Here is a 15,929-nt window from a genome sequence, read left to right as displayed (position 1 = left end):
CACGCCGTGGAAACGCCGGGTTAAACGAGAGAAACGCAGGACTTCTCAGAGCCTTGCCTGGCTGATGCGCCGTGTGACTCTCTGAGAGCGATGCCGGATACAGCGGTTACCAAAGTCACTTGACCAGGGCAGCCGCTGTGTGTTCGCGGGCTCCGTCGCGCCGCGCGTTCTCGGGACCTTCCGCGAGGAGGGGTGACCCAGCTGGCAGCAGCGTCGCCGTCCCCGTCTGCGGCTCTCACGTGGCTTGGACACTGGCAGGGGCGGGAGGCGGCCGAAGCCCCGCGCCGCCTCGTTTGACGGCTCCGGGGCCGGGGTCCGGACGAGGCGGTGCGGAAGGGAGACTCTCCCGGGCACCCGGGCGCCCCCGGGGCGGTGGGGTGTCCGTGGTCCGACGCCCCCGCGCACGCCGGCGGCCGCGGGCGCGGGTGGGGTGGCGGCGGGGCCCGGGGCCGGGGGGGGGGGCGGGGGGCGCAGGGCCGTGCGCCCCCGGGGCGCCCTCCGACGCCCGACCCGTGCGCGCGGCGAGGGCCAGCGCGCAGGCAGGGGGGCGGACGGCAGTTTCCACGGGCGCCGGGTGGTTTGTTTTTTTATCTGTTTGCAAATGTTCAGTGTAATGGTTGGAAACCCAGCCGCGGAGCTGCCGCCGCCCACACGCGGAGCTGCAGTGGCACCGAGCCTCGGCAGGCGAGCCTATCCCCCGCGTCGGCCATTGCACCCGAACCCACGCCAGGGCAGGCTGCACACCTTCCCCGGCGCCCCTCCGCCCCGGCACCCCGGCACCCCGGCACCCCGGCACCCCGGCACCCACCACCCTCCACACACACCACCTTTTTTTTTTTTTTTTTTTTTTTTTTTTTTAATTTCCAGCACTCGGTTTTCTCTAGAGAAGGCACAAAGAGAAGCAAGGCAGAGATAGGACGAGCCGGGAGAATGCTCCTGCCTCATCGGAGCCACCGGCTTTCGGGAGAGCGCGGCGGCCCCCACCTGCCTGCGGACTGAGCGCGTGAAGGTGAGAGAGGTCTTTGTGATTTCCTTATGCACCTGGAGGTCTGGGATGCAAGGCCGGATGACGGGACCGTCATCATTGAGCCTTGTCGGTTGCCTCCCGAGTGATTCTCTCAGGCAAGCGTGATGGATGCTTCCTTCCAAGCACACGTCGTTCTCTCCGACACGAGCCCCCACGCAGGTCCCCGCGAGAGCTTCTGAGCCAGGGGCTTCGGATCCCCCTCCTCCACCTTCCAGCACAGCCTCCCAAGCCCGAGATGACCTGTTGATTTCCACCGGGGGCTGCTGACCCTTCCTCCCTGAAGGGAGCGCCGACCTGTTCTCTTGGGGCTGTATGGAACGGGGCTCCATCCGAGGGGCTTCGGGAAACCTGTTTCCCCGGTGGCCCCGTGCCCAGTCATCAGAAGCAATCAGACCCAGCTGTCCAGCTAATCTGTAGGAAATAGGCTTCCTTCCCAGTAGAAATCAACAAAGTTTAAAATAGAAGGGACCGTAATCGGAAACGCAGCTATAGAGTTGTGTGTGTGATGCAACAGGCAGAAACATCCGCATGGAAAATATTAAGTACAAATTACATAGCTCCCAACCATGTGAGCCAGGAAAAGAAATGACTTCCTTGCTTATTAAGCATGTTTGTGGGTCGGAGGGTAGCCAAGTGGGCACATCTCTTCTGGAAGGTTTAAACCTCTCAACAAGAAGGAGAGCCAAAAAAGAAGAACAACAAAGATGGAGGGAGAGAAAAGAGGCCATAATCTAACGTACATGCAGAAGAGAAACAGATACAGAAACCTCCGAATTCTGTGCAGTCAGGGGATGAATCAGTTGGAATAGGTCTATTTTTAGTTTCCAAGATCTGCTGTTACATTCTGCCTGGCATTAATTAGTGTCACAGGCATGTTTCATCCACTGGTTTGGAAGGGCCTTCGCATGTCATTCAAACTGGGAGGGGCTGGCCCTCGTGTAGGGGTGCTCTGCGGTCCTACAAGTCTGTCCCTGACACACACGTGTCCAAGATGTTCTGCTCTCTGACCTTGCCCTCTCTGGGTGTATCCGTTAATCTCCTGGCTCCAGCCCTTGGATAGCTGGCCACTGGCCAAGAGAGAATTGTGATTGCTATGCTTTGTTTTTCAAAAAGGAAAGGCTGTACAAGCTGAAATTGGAAAAAAAAAAAAAAGATGTTGGATCATGGCTTGGATAAACAAAAATGGCTTTGGGGGCAACTCTACCACCACGAAGAAGAAGAGTGAGGCCCTCAATCTCCAAACGAGGCTAATTTTGACAAAGTAGATTTCACAACTGAGGAACGTATTCCAATGTAATTTAGACAAAGTGTAATATTTTAGCAGGAACTAATTATGGGGCTAGGTTGATCACATGTTGGCTGAAATAGTGTGTGAGGCTAATTACCCTGAGAAAGCCTGTTCGTGTTTCAGAGCCGAGGATGTAAATCTGAAGAGTGGTTTAAATGTAGGAGTTACCATGAGCATGGCACCTTGCCTTCCGAGGTGGCAACAGGACAGCAGCCAGCTTGAGCACGAGCAAGAAGGAGAAGTGGAAGGCAAAGGTAGTCGAGCTGTTGGGACTACTGTTCTATACAGTTGCGACAATTATTAAGTTAGTTAAAAAAGCGTGAATACATTGTGGCCCCTAAAAAGACGTGCCTTTTACTCTCATACGTTATTCACAGTATTCTCTTGCTGTCCTAGAGTCCGATTGAGTCACTGCTAATTGTCAGTGCTGTTTCTCAAGAACTATGTATGGTCCTCCTTTAGTTTACAAATCGCTTCTGCTTGGCCCGTCCAAGTCGGGCGCGCGGACAGTCTTCATAGCAGGCTGGGAGAGTTCCCAGGGCCATGGCTGGCCTCTCTGTTGAGTGGAGAACCAGAATGTAGATGAGCACTGGCCAGACTGGTCTTCAGTCCTGAAGAAGCAATGCCACCCCTGAGTTTCTGAACTTCTTGAGAAGAAGGGTCAGAGGGTATGAATAAGCACTAACCTTGGGTCATGCCGTGAGGCCCCACCCATTCCATCCACCCAGACAGCTGATTCAAGGGTCCTGAGCCCACCTGTCTCAGTTATGTGCATCTGCCCTCCTCACTACACCATGCTCTTTGAACACTGCTGACCATGTCTTTCACCTGGGCGCCTCTGGCCTGGCACCTCAGCAGGCACAGTTGGATTATTATGGGCTGGGAACACCTGTGTTCAGCCATGGCAAGAGGTCACAGAAGAGGAGCCAGTGAATGGTCTCTCTATTGGTAATGAGGATCTCTGGCCCATTTTCGGCCGGCCACGTCTGTGGCCGCAGATGTAGAACATAAGTGCCTGTCTTAGGCGGTGGCCTTCAGACTTTTGCCCTGAGACCTGACCAGAGGCTGCCGTTAGAAAATCAAATGAAATCTTCCTCTGGTGCCCAAAGCCCAGAGAGTTCTTTGTTTTACTTCATGATTCCTTTATGCACAGGGAGGTCTCATATACACGATCAGATGAAGAGATCTTAATCCTTGTGTCCAGTCTCAGCAGTGATCAGAGTCCCAGGTAGAAAAGGGCCTACTTTTGCCTGGCTCTGTTCCGGGGAGAGGCTTTACCTGCATTTCTTTATTCAGTCCTTGCAGTGGCCCTGTGTCTCTGAGGATGGCCTGCTTTCCATCACTGCTTTAAGAAGGAGGAAGCTGAAAGTTTCAAATTTTATTTTTAGTGTTTTATTTAAAAATATGAAAAATTGTCATGGCACTCTATAGTATTTCTATTGATCTGACTGTAAATTAACACTTTCCTCTAAAAAAAATATCTCGAAAATTGCCACTCCCGTGTGCGGCACATGCTGATTGTAGTGTCACTAGGTGGTACTTCCGTGGCACTCTGCCCATTCTAAAAGAACAGGAAAAGCTCGAGCTCAGCACGTTAGAGGGTCAGACTGCGACATCCTGAGTACAGGGACCATGTTCTCCATGCACATTTCGTGCTCAGGCCTTCTGCATTTGATGGCAAATCCCGTGAAAGATGGGACTCCCTCAGCACTGTCCCTTCCTGCTAAGGTGAACTCCTGAGTGGAAGTTAGGTACTGGATCACCTCTGTGTCTGCAGAGGGTCCTCGTCCACTGGCGTGTGGTGGGGAAGTTGGGCAAAGGGCTAGGGGAAGGAGACTTTTATCCCATGGGGGGGCAGGTTCTCTCAAGGGAGCTCCCAGAGTAAGAGCCTCCCCCCCAAGCAGCCCCTGCCCACAGGCCCTCCCTCTTCCTCTGCGACCTGCCATGGGCCTCACATCCTGAGAGGAGCCCTAGAAACGGGCCCTGTTGATGCAAACACATGTACCCTTCACCACAGGAAATGTGGCCTCATGTTCACAGTGATAACCACCGGGCTCCTCACAGAGACCAAAGAGGAACAGATTGTAGATTTTTAACTAGATTAGGAAATACATGTCCCTCCCCTCTCTTTTCCCACCTCCCGTCAGCAGTTCTCAGTTCACCTCCCATGTAACCTCTGTTCTCCCTGCCTTCGGGAGCTGGACATTTAGGAAACAAAGTCCATGTTCTCTGGGTGTAGGTAAACGCAGTGAGTGGACAGATAATTAGTAACCTCGAGTCCCAGGTAGGGTTGTCAGATAAAATACAGGACCCCCAGTTAAAATGAAAATTCCAGGGGCCCCTGGGTTGCTCAGTGGATTAAGCCTCTGCCTTCGGCTCAGGTCATGATCCCAGGGTCCTGGGATCGAGCCCCACATCGGGCTTTCTGCTTCGCAAAAAGCCTGCTTCCCACCGCCCCCTGCCTGCCTCTCTGTCTACTTGTCATCTCTGTCTGTCAAATAAATCAAAAATCTTAAAGAAAATTCCAGGTGTGCAACAGATGCGTTTTTGGTATGTGTCCCAAATGTTACACAGGCCATGCTTATGCTAACATTTTGTTGAGATTTAACTAGGTGTTCTGCATTTTTACGTATTTGCTGCAACTGGTAGCCACAGCACAGGGAATCCACCATTTGAGGCTCAGAAAACATCTTGGCAGAGTGTTGGACCATCTACTCCACCCAGACTTGCTTTCTGGTTCCAAGAGCAGGAAAGTGGCCAGCTACGGGCACACGCCGACACTTCCTGTGCAGGAAGGCCTTCTTGGGTCGGCCCGGTGGAGGTGTAGGCTGTTATTTGTTGTTCAGGGGAGAAACTGAGGCCCGGGGTGGCTTGCCCAGTGCTCAGAGTCAGCTCTTGGCCCGTCTCACTGCATAGTACTTTCTGGCAGTGGGTGGTAAGCAGCACGAGTGCTGAGAAAAACCAGGCTTTGGAGGAGCGGTAATAACAGGTTAGCTTGGAAGTGCTCTGTGCAGAGATGGGAAGGCTGTGTCAGTGGATGCAAATTATATGCAAATACACCTTGCCCCCTCACAGGCTCACCTATCTGATGGGACCCCCGTGAGCACAGCTCCTGCCAGCCTGGCTTTCCGGTAGGGCAGGTGTACCTGGCTGAGCCCTGTTGGACCCCTGGCGAGGTCCACGTTCCCAGGGTGCACGTGGGCTGGGACAGGAGGTGTGTGTGTGTGCGCGTGAGCAAGTGCATACACACGTGCTCTCTCAGCATGGCTCAGGATGTGAGGGGGCTGGCGTGGAGGTGGACGTGTGAGGCTGGAGGAGCATGTTGACGTGTGTGTGACTTGCCACCTCGAGCTGTGCACACCTGGCAGGCCGCATGGCTCCTGTCTCCTGGCATGACCTCCCGAGACAGGAGAAAGCCCCTTTCCCTGGGCACCCCCCTGCTGAGGTGGCCGGCCCCAGAGATGACTGATGAGAAGGGTCCCGACGGTGATGCTGCTGTTGACGTTGGCTGAGGCTTGGAGGTCTACCTGTCCTCTGGTGAGCACCTTGTACCTCATTCTCCTGAAGGTGCCTGTGTGGTGATTGTCCCTGCCTGACCGACAGGTGGACACACAGAGGCTTTGGAAGGTAAAGTAGCTTGCCCACAGTGGCCGAGACACCCAGCCGAGCTCAGCCCCGGGTGCCACTGGCTCTCAGGCTCTGCTGCCCGGTCAGGTGAACCTCTGCTTGCTGAATACAAGGCAGTCTCTGGACCTGCGTCCTGCGCATGAACTCTCTGATGGGGGAGCACTGTCTTGAAAAACTCTTTATGGAGATCTGCACCGGTAGAACTGAGGTAGTTTGGGATCGGTGCTGGCAGTGTCGGTGTGGTTGGCCTCAGACGTTGGTGCCGTCTGAACACCTCATGCTGGGCAGTGTTCTCCAAGTTGGGCTCTGAGCGCAGGGGTCCTGATGGGGAGTGCATTGCCTCTTGCTGTCTCTTGTGGGCTGAGCGAGGGGAGCTTGGTTTCAGGGCTACACATGGGTGGTACCGGTAGTCTGGGTCTAAAGGGTGTCTTTGCTGATGCCTGGCTGAGTATTTGGTCAAGTTGCCTCACCTGTGTGAGCCTCCTTTTCCTCACCTGTGAAATGGTGTGCATGAGGGCTGCCTACCTCACACCATGGCTTGGAGGCATGGCTGGTCTCTCGCCCAAGAAGTTTCTGCTGTTATGAGTCATTGCTGGGGCCCCCCCCAGGTGCCACTGGGGTGCAGTAGTATGGAATGTGTCGCTCTCACCTTTGATGGTCCTAGAACTCAGGAAACCAAGCTAAATTCATTACAGTGTGGGGTGGTAAAGATACCCCCCAGAGTGCCACAGAGTATGGCACCGTTTCCAGCTGTGGACCCTGAGGCCATTGTCGGGGAGGCAGCATTTGGATCTACGTTGATGAGCAGTAAGTTGTGGGAGCGCCAGGCTGAGGGAGGTGTGTGAGCAGGAGTGCGGGGTGGGGGCTGGTCTGAGCTGTCCAGTTTGAGTGGGTGATTTGTCCGTTGACTCACTTGTGCAGGGCAACAGCCTTGCAACTGGTGACAAAGCAGAAGGGTCCCGGCCTGTGGGGTTTGCGTCATTTAGCATGTGATGTTTTGCTATAACTGTGCTGAACGCGGTGTTCTGGCTTGGTTAGGGAGCGGGCATCCCAGCAGCCCCTGCCCCCCACCCCCACCCCAAGGAGCCGGGAACTGGCTGAGAGCTGAAGGGTTAGCAGGGGCAGTGACATGGGCTGGACTGTGAGGGGCTGCGTGGCCAGCAGGGCTGGGACGCAGAGGTCAGATGAGAGGCTCGGGGAGGAGCTAGGGAGGTGGTGGAGGCCGGTGCCTGTGGATCATGAAGGCAGAGCCGATCGCTGAAGTTTCGAGAACAGTGGGCACTAAGGGCTTGTCACCAGTGTGAGGTGGTGGATGTAACTGTGTTTGGGAACCATCCCTCTGGCTGTGGCTTGTCGGGGTGTGGATCTGTCAGAAGCCAGGGTGAAGGTAGGGAATGGCTTTCACTGACTGAAGCCAGTCTGACCCAAATCCTGCTTGGCCACCATTGTCATCCCCAACCTGCTGAGCGGCTCACAGCTTGCCCCGGGAGCAGCGTGTCATGCAGACCCTGTTCCTGAGTCCCCCCTCCCCTGGCCTCCCCACCACCTTCCTGGGGAGAACACGTGTGTTGGCTGCTAGCCCACACACTCTCAGTTCTTCCCCTTGGAGCCAAATTCTGTGCAGTCGGACCCAAGGAGAACAGGAAGGAGCCCACAAGATATCAAGCATGCTCCAGACCCGCTGCCGACTCTGGAGGAGGTCAGGGCGGATTTCTGTGTGGCGCTCCTCGCCGGGCCGGTCACGTCTGCAAGGGCTGGACTTCCCAGGGAGCAGAAGGCTTGGCAGGAGGAGCGGATTGCTCCACTGAGAGAGGCCCCCAAGGTGAAGAGCTTAATTGTGCTGGATGCGACCCAGACAGCTTGGGTCTCCCAAGGGCCAAGACCTGATCGGGAGACTGGACGGACATGTTTGGTGGTCCCAAGGGCCCACCAGCATGCCCCGTGAAGGGCAAGTCAGAGGTGGGGTGTCCCTGCAGAGGGATGGGGACTCTGTGGGAAGATGCCTGGGCCAGCGCAGCCTCAGAGAGGGATGTCCTGCCCTGCTGCTTCGTGCTGCAGCGAGCTCCTTTGAAAAAGCCACGGGCCGCACCGGGTCTCCCCTCACAGCTGGGGGGGTCTTGCTCAACAGTTGCTTACCAAACACCTACTTGGGGGCTAGGCTGACAGAGTTAAACTCTTGTCCCTGTTGTCGAGGAATGCGTCATCTCATGAGAGAGAGTGATGTGTAAACTGATCATGATAGCACGCCATGCTGAGTGTGCAAGGAAGGACGTGCCCGCTGCCATGGGACCCTGGAGGGGTGGGGGTCCCCGCAGCCTGAGCCAGTTGGGTCATGTCTCATAGAGGAAGGAACATTTGAATAGCCTGGACCCATTCTTCCCACTCAGGGATAGGGAAACAGGTGTCCAGCGTGGAGACTTCTTTAAAGATGCACACACGCATAGTCACACCTCTTGCTTGATCCCACAGGATGCACGGCTGATGCCTTTAGAGTGGACACTTGTGTGGTCTCTTGTCAGAGCAATTCCATGAGCATCAGGTCCGGGGCAGAAAACAGTAAATGATTGGATAGTGCATGCTTCTTTGGATTTTTTCAGCCCCGGGAGGTCGAACCATGACCCACAGCAGCACTTGTAAAATGTCTTCTTTCTTTTCCCATTTACTTACTCTCATGTGGAGTCTATGGAAAATTCCTACCTTTGTTCTGACCCTGCTGTTTCTGTCAGTTGCTCTCTCAAGCTCCACACCTTGTCTGATGCTTCTTAAGAGTACAGTTTCTCCTGTGGTCTAAAAAGCTCTGCATCGTCAGTCGTCTGCCCGCCCTGTCGCCTGACTCCCAGTGCTCTCCTCTTTGCTGTTGCCCTGCATGCCCTTAGCTTTCTGCTGGTCTTAACCTGCTAAGGGGGTGCTTGCCCCGGGGCCTCCCTCTGTCTGGAACCCAGTGCCCTCATGTTTCCTCATGGCTGAATCCTCCTTCTGTTTCGGGCCCCTTCCCAGGCGTGTTCCTCCTTCCCTTTCCCTCACTCCTCGTCAAACCACTCCTCGTCAAAGTTTTCTGCTGTCATCACACTCATTTCTGTCTGAGCTTACTCCGCTCATTGATGTGTTTTCGTAGTTATGATGATGTCTCTCACTAGAATGACAGCCTCGTGAGGGCAAGGACTTTGTCTGTCTTATTCTTCCTGATGCTTTGACCTAGAGTTTGGAACCTGGTTGGTACTCAAGCAGCATTTGGTGAATGTGTACCTATTGAATGCAAGTTCCCAGACATCTGGGAGGGGTAATGTCTTCTTTTTTCATTGCTTTTTCCGGGGTTAGTGTCTGCCTATTTGGACATTGTCCTTAATTTCTTTCAATTATCTTGATTATGTATCACATGAAAGAGTAAAGAGTTGTTTAGTGAAGACAGAATCCTCTCAAGCCAGTGGGAAGTGAAGGGACAGCCTGGACCAAGCAGGTTAGGAAAACAGGCATACCTGGACGTGTGTCTGCAGCCACATGTATGTGCGGGTAACACGATGACAAAAAATAGTGGCAGCCGTCGTTTGGTGTTGCGGGGAATGGCGTGGGCTCTGGTGAGAGGTGGGTTCTGGTCCCCCTTCTGTGATCTTTACAATGCGGAGGTGGCTGATTGGTTTTAGCTCAAGTACAGAATCTCACTGGGGATGTTTCCTAGAGGTCCAGATAAAGAGGCTTCCGATGCCTAGCTCTGTGGGGAAGAGTGCTGTGACCAAGTAGCCGTGGGTGCCAGGAGGGGCGGGGACATGTGTACCTGCACTTGACATTGCTGGGTTACATGGTCCTTGGAGCAGCTTTCTCTCTAAATTCCAGGCAGTGCTCATCCACTGGGAATGCTAAGAGATGTGTTGGGGACCCTGAGTGAAGGGGCAAAGTCTCCCACATCAGGAGACTTCATCTGCGGAGGCTGATCTTGAGAGATGTGCTGAGAAAGCTCTCCTGGGGGTAGGGAGTGATGGGCAGTCTGAGGAAGGTATGGATGAGCTGTGTGTTTTCCCTGCTGCTCAGCCAAAGCCCCTGAAATTCCCAGCACCTAAGTGCAACTCCTGCTGGGGGCTGGAGGTCTCTGTGCTGCTGGAAGCATGCTTTTGAGGTCACGCCAGCTCTTTCCTCTGGTTGTGGATGGGACTCTGGATTTTGGCTTTGGAGGGAAATTGGGTGGCTTACAACTCGAGCCTTACTTCCTTCCAAAAATGCTTCGGGGGAACTTACAGTAAGAACACACCCAGAGGCTAGGACAGTGGGAAATAAAGCCAGAACATGAGATCAGAGGCCCCCAAAAGGAAGAGAAGACCGAATCTCCAGGAAGGTCCAGGGTCTCTCAGGCCAGGCCTTGGATTCGAGGAATAATCATCATTTGGTTTCATAAGGACAAAAGGATTCTTGGCTTGGAAAGGCAGCTGGCAGAGGCTAATATACAAATCTGTGTTTTAATCTGTTTATTGAAATGTTTAAACATATTGTTTTTGTGAATACATGCAAAAGACACTGATTGACCAGTCTCCCAAGTGGTGGGGTGTGGTGGGGTCTTAACCCTGCCATTTTGTTCCCCATCTGGACCTTTAAAAAAAGTAAAAATAAAAAATAAAGTCCTTACATAAGGAACTTTTTGAAGTGTTGGGGGGTAGAGAAACCAGTTTTTCTTGTTACAGCTGATATGTAAGGGTTTGATTTCTGCTCTAAAAAATTAATCTACAAAAACAGTGGGTGACGCCAGCAAGATCACTTCAGGTGCTGGAAATGATTTCATTTATACACTCTGTGATTAAAAGTCTGATAGCCGAGTGCTCAAGAGCCATATCACATCTTCCTAAACAGGGATACAGCTTGTAGGAACAAACGCCCTGCCTTTCCGTCGCTTTTCGTCTGTCACTCAGGCAGCCAGGGGCGATGGTCTGGGGAAATGAGTGGCAGCTGGCAATTACGGCAGGAGAACATCGGGTGTAATGGGCGCTGTGAGGCTTTGTACCTTTCCCCGCCGCCGCAGTCACAGCCGGTGTGAGGCGGGAGTCAGCCTGATGGAGCCCTCTGCATCAGCGTGATGGGAGCTGTTCCGGAACCGGTCAGGGAAGGGAGGCATTTATTCCCAAATAGCCTCCGCTGCATCAGGACAGTTTGGGGGAAGCTGGCATGTGAGTCACAAGGACATCATCTGAGAGATGTTCCGCCTGGTATCTTTCAAAAGACTCTTTTTAAAAAAGCATAATGCTTAGGGAGTTATTTTAATGGACATAACAAAAATAATTTGAGGCCCACGTCCATTAGTATTATTACAGTAATGATACTGTTTGGGACACATTAAGTGGTGGTAAAAGCAAGTCAGTTTGAAGAAATCTGTCGTAACTATGAATAAAGGTGCCACACAGCTTGGTGCTGAGGGACGCTGTGGTCCAGCCCCTTCCCGTCACAACCCCCCTGAAGGGAAGGGCGTTGGTCCACGTCCCCCAGAAAGCCAGTCACAAAGTCCTGGCCAGGGCTGGGATGCGGCCGCCAGCCCAGCGCCCCTTCCACAGTCCCACAGCGCCTCTCTCCTCTGCGGAAGGAAGGAAGGAGGTGGGGGAGAGGGAAACTCTCGGTGGGAATCAAGTTTCCATTTCAATTATTCAGCTGATCCTTGACCCCCATTACCATGGATAATCAAAAACTGGCTGGATGCATCATGTTTTAAATAAAAACATTGTTTAAGTGGCCCCAAGGACGTGCAGACAGATAATTGCATGGGGGCACTCGCGCAATTACCCTTCGGGGGGGGCCCTTTTCTATCTGCACAGAAATGAGAACAGCAGCCGCACGAGGTCGCACATCTGTGGAGTGCTCCTTTCTGAAGGGCTCGACAGGTACACCTCATTTCCCAGCCCACATGGATTGTGATTACAAACCGCTTCTGACAGTGAGGACAGCGTGTGGAGGATGTGGAGGGGAGAGACTACTGGGCTTGAATGCAAATCCGAGTATGCATGTCCCCAAGGCAACTCGTTGTAGAGCCCAGAGCTGGCTGTCCCACCGCCCCCTGCCCCCTGGAGAGGCCAGCCTCTGGTTTCCACGTCAAGCAGGTCCCGCCTGGTTTGTATGTTTTTGTAAGGAAGGCTCTTGGTGCAAGGTCTGGGTTTGTCCCAGGGAGCAAGGGTTTTGATAGGGCTCGTCCTTCAGCAGACGCTGCTTGAGGGCTGCCTCTGCCATGTGGGCTGTGCAGCTGGGCATGTGCAAGGGCCTGGCAGAGAGGAAGTGCTGGCGACACACGGGGCACGCGGCCCAAGAAGGGCAGCATGCGCAGAACAGGAGATGGGCTGTGTGTGTCCATCTTGGGAGAGTCTGCAGAGAAGAAGGGTTGGTATTTGTCTTGCTTGGCTTTGTGTGGCCTCGGTTCTTCATGTACTGGCTTCAGACAAACAAATGCTCATTTATTTGGTCCATACTTTTGGGACTGTGACACGGTGCTAGGTAGGCACTGTTCAGTGTCCATTCAGTGCTTGGCAGAGGGCCAGCGGAGGTGGGGCAGGGAAAGGCAGGTGGCACGTGTTGAGATAGAAGGGCAGCACTGGAGGACCAGTCTGGCAGCTGCTCTTGACTTGACCCAGGCAGCAGTGGGAATGACTTCTTTGTGCCCTGCTTGCCGGTGAGGCTGGGCGAGTCCCCAAGCAGTCTGAGGTGGCGGGGCAGGGGGGGGAAGGCGACTACAGCCAGTGCCTCTCCCTTCTTCTTTCAGCTGTGGGATGGCACACTCGGGGACTGGGGAAGGTCCTGAAACCAAACCCCAGAGGCAGGGGGGCATTCTGCTTCTAGCTGCGGGTTCTCAGTAGGAATGTGTGTGTGTGATTCTTCCTGCCTGGGCTCAATGGGACCCCCGGGGTGTCTGGTGTCTCTCCTGGTTCTGTTGCTGCTGCTGCTGCTTGTTAGCTGCCAAGCTAGCGTTGTCCCAAGAACAGTCCTGGAAGACTGTGGTGTTGCCAGATAAAACTTGCTCCTGGCAAAGGAGTGATCTTTTCTGTTTGTTTCCTTGGGGGTAAAACGCTGGGGAGAGCAAGTTCACCATTCTTTGGAAATTACGTTTCTTTTCTTTTTTTGGTGACTATTGTCAATGCCAAGCTCACCGGCTGTCTACACCCACTCTGGAGAGTTGGGTCATTCTGCTCAAGAACTCGACCCAGGAGTGATTATTGTTACATTGCGGTAGGAATTGCACACAATGAAACCCATCCCCTGAAAGTGTGCAGTTGAGTGGTTTTTAATATATTCACACAGTTGTGCAGTCACCACTATGATCTAGTTCCAGAACATTTTCAGCACCCCCAAATAAACCTTGAACCCATTAGCAGCCCTTCCCCCAACTCTCCCCGCCCATGGCGACCGCAAATCCACTTTCTGCCCTGTGGGGTTGTCTGTTCTGGACACTTACTAGAGATGGAAGGCCACAACATGAGTCCTTGTGTGTCTGACTTCTCTCACTTAGTGTGACGTTTTCAAGGGTTGTCTGTGTGATAGCAGGGGTCAGGACTTCATTTCCTTTCTGTTGCCTAATGATGGTCTGTCCATCGTATGGATGTTTGGATGTTTATCTGTTCATTGTTGACATACTTATTTTCGATCAACTCCAAAAGGTGGTTTTTTTTCCCATTACTGTTTTTAATCAATGTTTTAGCTCTTGTACAGGAAAATTTGTTAATTTATCTTAATGAGGAGTGTTCAGACTGTAACTTTGGAGAAAAAAGGCAAATCAAAGTCCTTTTAGGACATAGAGACGAATTTGTTCTTGAGGACCTTCTTGGCTAAGCCTAGGGATACATCTGAGTCAGGCCCCTCAGAGAATGGGGGGGCAGTGCCCCAGGGACCCTCACCCCTTTCTGCTTTGGTCCCTCCTTTCCAAAGCACTCAAGCTGCTAGGGCTCTACCTCATGGCTGGCAAGGCCCTTGTCTTCACCATGATGTCTTGTTGACTCGTGCTGGCTTGTGTTTCCAATAACCCCCATGCCCCTGTCGCCCAGTTGCCTGTGGCCCGCTCCCTGTTGGGGCAGTGGAACATGTGAAAGTCTTTGGCCTTCATGAACTTTCCGGCCTTCCCAGCTTGCCTCTTGCTGCCACTCCTGCCCATCAAACTCCTCCACATGTGGCAGTACCCAGCTCATCTGTCATTTCCTCCAGGAGCTTCCAGGCTCCTGAAACCTTCTTCCTCTGGGCTCTGGCAAAGTTTTGTTTGTATGTCTGTTGTGGCCAGGGTGTTTCTGACAATATTTAACGACAGAAGAGGTACAGGCCCCAATAAACCAGACCAGACTAGTCAGAGCCAGGCAGGTATTTACTCCTGGCTGCTGGGTTCGGGAGATATCGGGGCCCGAGTTGGGGGTTTGGGGGAGGGGAGGGGACACTGAGGTGTGGCTGTACCACACATGCCAACTGGGTTCCATCTCGCTCACACGGACTGGTCGAATCAGAGCTGGTTCTGCATCAGTCACTTTCCTGTCTTCAGCTGCGCGCTCCCTGTGGCCTCTGGAGCCAGTGAGGTGCCTGCTTCCTAATGCCAGGAGGCGGGGAGTGGAAGCCACATTGATCTGCACCATTTGGTTCTTCCAAAGCCCAGATCACTCAGCCAGATGAAATCCGCCCCCAAACCCAACCTAGCTGAACACGAGTCTTAGATACTTGACCAGCTGGGCATGACTGATGGCAAAGTGAGGCGAGGAAGCTTCAGTCTCCCAGTGAGAATTGCTGCATTCAGAGCAACGGGACGCCAGCCTACAGGAGGGCACATGCCCCAGTGCACCTGTCCAGAGCACTTCTGGCCAGCCTGGTCCCTCTCTTGAGTGCACTTCTTTCCAGCAGCGTGCCCATTTTGCTCTCGGCCTCCACCTCTTGGAACAGCTGTGTTTTTCATCCTCTATCGCTGTCATGTTTGCTCCTTTCAAAGTTGTGGGGAGAGAGGAGGACTCAGCATGGGTGCACAGCTTAAGGGATGCCCAAAATGCAGTCACTGGGATCATAGTTCACTGCACTGTGTCACAAGTAAAAATGAACGCAGACAGTTCCAGGTTGAACAAAATATCAAGTTGTAAGTGGAGACAGCACCGCAGAGATCCTTGTGAGGTCTCCCGCCATCGTCACCTGCAGTGGAAATGCTCATTCTCGGCCCTTGGGAAGCTCCAGGTGTGCATGTGGAGGCTGTGCAGTTGCTTTTTCCAACCCCACAGCCAGGAGGAGGACCACACTGGCTCTGCTTCTTACCAACCTGCCCGGAAAAATCTCCCCTGTGATGCACGGGACCACACACCCTCATTTCCAGGGGGCAGCCTCTGTTTATGGGTCGTTAGATCAATAATCACAATTACTAGATATGAGCTGTGGCTTTGTTTTTTTTTTTTTTCCCCCATCTGTGTCGGTCTCTTCCTGTTTTCTAAGGGCTGCTACTGTGACATTAAGTAATGTATAGAAAATCAGGTACTTCCTATTTCGGAGCCAGCCCGGGTTTCGTCTCTGGTTGAGTCTCCTCCATGCTGCTCAGAATGGTGCTTTTCTAGTTCAACATGGAGTTGACTCAAAGGCCAAGCAATGGGGAAGCCATCCTCTTTTGTTTTATTTTCTAAGATGCAGGGAACATCTCTCTATGCTTTGAGATTCTGCCTGCGGAGTTGGGATGGTGGAAGATGCCTCAGACACCTTCTCGGGGAGGAGTCGCAGACTCCCTACACAGAGGAGCAGAAGGGCGCATGAGCCCCCTCGTCCTGAGGGAGGGGGGCAGCCCACAGGTTTCTTCGGGAACTATGGCTGTCTTCTCAGTTTCTGGCCAGGTCATTTGTATTTGAGTTGGAGCATCATTGACTGAAAATCATCAAGCTTCATAAAGGTATGTAACATGTCCCCTGAGATAAGCATGTAGAAGATGTCAGTTTAAAAAAAAAAACAAGCTTTCTTTAAGCCTGTGTTCTTAATGATATATTTATCTTTAAGCATGCAGTTGAAAAGAAATATCGCATAAAA

General features: G+C 53.0%; 1 protein-coding gene across 3 annotated transcripts in view; it reads left to right on the top strand.

The window, feature by feature from the left end:
• Positions 1-870: 870 nt before the first annotated feature.
• ZNF831 (zinc finger protein 831) overlaps positions 871-15,929 on the top strand; it is a 104,223-nt gene continuing 89,164 nt past the window's right edge. For 2 of the 3 annotated variants that reach the window (XM_059132542.1, XM_059132541.1), the window contains exon 1: positions 15,391-15,795. The gene's annotated coding sequence lies outside the window, so the exon portion shown is untranslated. Of the gene's footprint in view, positions 1,010-15,390; positions 15,796-15,929 lie in introns of those variants that run through there. The other variant, XM_059132544.1, reaches the window with a different exon arrangement.

Source organism: Mustela lutreola, chromosome 9 (genome assembly GCF_030435805.1).
Source record: "Mustela lutreola isolate mMusLut2 chromosome 9, mMusLut2.pri, whole genome shotgun sequence".
Lineage (NCBI taxonomy): Eukaryota > Metazoa > Chordata > Mammalia > Carnivora > Mustelidae > Mustela > Mustela lutreola.
Note: the sequence above shows the minus strand (reverse complement) of the source record. Positions and strands in the feature narration are given on the sequence as shown.